Genomic DNA, 4,805 nt, shown 5'->3' with positions numbered 1-4,805 from the left:
CTGACGTGTGTTTTTCTGAAATTGTACCATTTCATCTTCAATCAACTGAAAAACATATTTTATTTCACAAATCAAAGCATCCCTCAGCTTTGTTTCTGTCACTCAGGGTTAAAAGCAAAATCATAAAAAAATGCTGGTTACGTCCCAGCAGTGGGACCATCGTCAAAAATCGATGTAATTGAGTTCTCCAGCTATCAAAATCACAGCGGTCTATAGAGAAATAAACATAGAGTGGTGAAGCTTACGACTAATCTTTGAAGTATTTAAAAAGCTAACTTTTTACTGATTATGAGAAAAAAAAATGGAAGTTTCAGGCAAATACGGTGCAATAAATACTCATTTAACTTCATTATCCATGATTATTATTACTTGCATTAATGAGGGCAAAATATCCAGGCAGTCCAAGAGTAACAGCTGGAGCTTAGTACTGAGGGTAGCCAATGTCATAAAGTGCAAAAAGCCGTACAGTAGAAATGGCTTATAGACCTTGACTGATATCATTTCCATATCCGGGGCAATTTGTTACATGGTCAGATAAAATCTTCACACAAATCACACAACAGTACACAATGTTACACATTCAATATCCTGCTGTTGGAAAGTAAACACCTTTCACAAAAGAGTCAATGGGACCCACAGATTTTAACCCATTGTCGTGTTTTAAACTAGAGGTGTCTGATATTAGCTTTATGCTGATAACTGATGCGCTGATAATATTCAACACTTCATTTCCAATACAGTATTTACCGATACAATATACGATATCCCTAACCCAAATATTGGCTGATAATATCAATTCAATTTAATTCAATTCAACTTTATTTGTGTAGCACAATTTACAACAGTCATCTGAATGCGTTTATCAAAAAACCCAACAAGATCCACATGAACAAGCATCACTGACAGTGGGAAAAAAAACAACTCCCTTTTAACAGGAAGAAATCTCCAGCAGAACCAGGTTCAGAGGTGGCAGCCATCTGCCTCGACTGGTTGAAGGACCATCAGAACAGGATAGAGAGATAGAACATCAGAGTGTCTCAGACTAGTTGAGCCGTGAACCACAGATCAGGAACTGCCATCATCAGCTTCACAACACCTGAAACAGAGCATGGAGAGAAGGGCGAGGAGAAGGCACTGGCTGCAGAAAAACATGATACATTATTATCAAGTCAGCCTGCCTTGGCCTTGGGCCTCACTCCCAGTGGCCTAGTCAGCACTTATTGTAAAGGTGAAATCAGTATTTCTGTTTTGAACAGTTATTACTGTGTGTAGAATGGAGCACCCACATATTTACAATAAAGCAAACTAAAAACAAATATTTCCAAAAATTACTCGTTTTTAAGTAGTGTCATTGATAATATCTGCACCACCAACAGTAGACTTGTTAAAATGACTTGCTAAAGGGTGATTAATATTTTGTCCTAAGTGATTTTAAAGTGTAAGTAATAATAATAATAATAATAATAATAATGCATACATTTTATATAGCGCTTTATCATAGACACTCAAAGTCGCTTTTACAGAATTAAGGCATTATTCTTTCACTCCACACTTAGTGGTGGTAAACTACTATTGTAGCCACAGCTGCCCTGGGGCAGACTGACGGAAGCGAGGCTGCCATAGTGCGCCATCGGCCCCTCCGACCACCACCAACACTCACTCACACACTACATTCACACTAGGCAATGTATGTGAAGTGCCTTGCCCAAGGACACAATGACAGATACCACTGGGGTGACTGCCACCCCACTGTGGCATCTGGAATTCTCAGTGGTCTCCCATCCAACTACTAACCAGGCCCAGACGTGCTTAGCTTAGCTTCCGGGATCTAACGTCCCACTCTTCACATTTTAGTCTAAGTGTTTAATTTTAGTGTTTTTAGTTGTAAAATGTCAGAGTGACTGCCCTCTATGGCTTGCAATTGATTTTTGCTATAAGCCTTTTCACACTCTGGAGCTGCGCATCTGCGACCTGGGGGGGGGGGGGGGGGGGGGTCAATAGGTCGAGAGGGATATAAACGTAAACAAGCTCATTCACTTTGTTTTCCACTGATGTCGATTTCAGCCGATCCGAGCACTTTTAAGAACCGATGGGAGCAGCTCAGCAGCAGTATGGAAGCGTGGGCAGTCCCCTCGCTTCCACCCCTGGTGAATGAAAACATCAACTACCTGGGTCTCCAGCGGGCAGATTAGGACTCTACCCAGGAATGATGCACATATCTGAGCACTTTAGTAAAACCGATGAGAGAAAAAGTATCAAAGTGACAGACCTCTGCTTCTACAAGCTTTCAACTGTTGATTGTTATGTATTTTCTGTATTGACTTTATTATTGGTTTCTTTTTCTGACTTGTGTAGTTGTTTTAACAAATGTAAAGTGTTTTAGAGTTTTTGAAAAGCGCTTATAAATAAAATGTATTGTTATTATTATTATAAGCGAGATTTCCGAGTGTGAAAAGGACAGGATGAGTTCTCACTTTGAAAAGGTAAATTTACGAGGCACACCATTCACTAACCATATTAAGCTATTATTTTAATTCAATTTACAAATTTGAAGGAAGCGCACAAGATGGACAGGTTGATAAGTGAACTGGAGTAACGCCATCAGCTGAAACAGTTTGAAAAGTAAGGAAAAACCGAATTTTCAGCTCGTGTGCGGCAGCATTAGCATCTAAGCAATACCACGTTTATGCAAAAAATCTTTCAAGGAATCAACGCTCCAACGGGAATAATAATCACAATCTCTGTCAGACTCGCTTCATACACAAGGCAACTCACTCAATGTGCTTTACATGATCAAAAAGTGTAACCGAAAACATTCAACAGCTTCAAAATCAACGAGAACATTAAAATCAGCAGCAAAAACATTTAACATTGACTGACAGCTACATGCGGAACTGTGCAGTGCTGTGGGGTGGGGATGCTGTGATTAGGCATGTCTTAGTTACTCTAGGAGGAATGCCCATAATAAAAACATTTTTTTATTTTTTAAATTTCCCCGTAGTGGCAAGTCAGCACACCTGGGGGTGTACTTACACTTTAATTGGAAACATTCAAATCGATCATTTCCCAAACTTCATTGTTTATTTGTAAAGCTTGAATTTTTCTTTTGCTTTTATTTGTTTTCAGTCACATATTATTTTACACAATTACAACACAGTCATACAGATGGAGGTGAGCTACACTGACTGCTGACTGCACAGGTACCCCATGTGTATAATAATGTAGTCTCATTGTGATTGGACTCTGTCCCATGTAACCATTATTAATTAATTTGTTTTTTCAGTCTACAAAATATCCATATATTTTGATATAGTTTTTGTTCACATGTATTTTTTTCATAGTCTAGTAATTATCACTTAAAAAACACACACACATATTATATTACTGTTTCATGACTCTATAGACAGAATTAAGAATATTCTATCCAAGCAGAGTAGGAATCAAAGAATACAGGAAAAACCAAACATTCAGGTAAAACAGAAAGGAGGCTATTGAATTACTACTTACTTGTAGCACAAGCAACAAAGACGCAGTATGAAGAAAACTAAAACATTTGAAGCATCTGAGTGCAGATTGTCCAAATTTTGCACATTTGTTAAACAACTATTTATGCTGTTCCTATTAGGATTAAGCAGAAGTAAAAAAATAAATAAATAAAAAAAAAAAAAAACATTTTTCAATTTCTAGCTCAAAATGCTCATTTGTTTTCATGAAAGAATAGCATTTAGCTCTGACTTTACAATTATATAGAAACTGTGAAATGTGTCTTTCTGATTCTTCTGGCCACGGATTGCAAGTACATTTTAATTGTAGCTACTTCGACACATGTTTAGACCAATTTAGTGAAATTAAACAGTTCACTTGATGATCTGTGTTGCAACAGTATTGTGCTTCAGCAAAGTGGCTAATGCAGAAAACAGCACAGATTGGTCTCTAGCTACAGGTTAAGAGGACAGATCACACAGTTCATCACCTTTCTTCAACACCACATCGATCCCATAATCTCTTCTACGACCTCGCTGCAGGTTCATCACTTTATTTTTGATAAATACGTGGCATAATCCATGTCAGTTGCCACACTATTATGGATGTTTGGTGTTTGCATAGGTGGATCGTATGTTTATTGATGTCAAACATTATGACAGTCAACGATACTAAAAGACTATGAGGAAGCAATAAAGGGATTAAAAAAGAAAACTCAGTACAGGTCAGCTAAGGCCTCAGCTGTAGCTAGACCTGATGTTTCTAAACATCCTCCATTAACTGATGTCTGGTTTCATTCTTTCTGTCTCTGGCTTTTTGTTTCTATTAAGTGAGGTAACTATGCAGCTAAACGCATGCTAAAATAAACAGCAACTTTTTGCAACATTTAGACAAACCATGTTTAAAAACGTATTTATTTTTCTCGTAAAAATATGTCAATGATAAATCTAAATGTTAAATCTAAATCTAAATGTTAAATCTAAATCTAAATGTTAAATCTAAATCCAAACAAAAAATCTAAACCTAAATGTTAAATCTAAATTTAAATGTTAAATCTAAATTTAAATGTTAAATCTAAATTTAAATGTTAAATCTAAATATGAATGTTACATTTAAATGTTAAATCTAAATATGAATGTTACATTTAAATATAATAAAACTTTGGCACATCTAGTGAATTTGCATATTAGCTAAATATTTATTTTCACCCATGACATTTAGATTTAACATGTACATCTAACAATTAGCACTTAGATTTAACATTTAGATTTAAATGCAACATTTAACATTTAGATTTAAAAAAAGAATGGAGAAAAAAAATA

The sequence above is a fragment of the Gouania willdenowi genome, chromosome 16 (genome assembly GCF_900634775.1).
Source record: "Gouania willdenowi chromosome 16, fGouWil2.1, whole genome shotgun sequence".
Classification (NCBI taxonomy): Eukaryota; Metazoa; Chordata; class Actinopteri; order Blenniiformes; family Gobiesocidae; genus Gouania; species Gouania willdenowi.
This window is presented reverse-complemented; position numbering follows the sequence as displayed.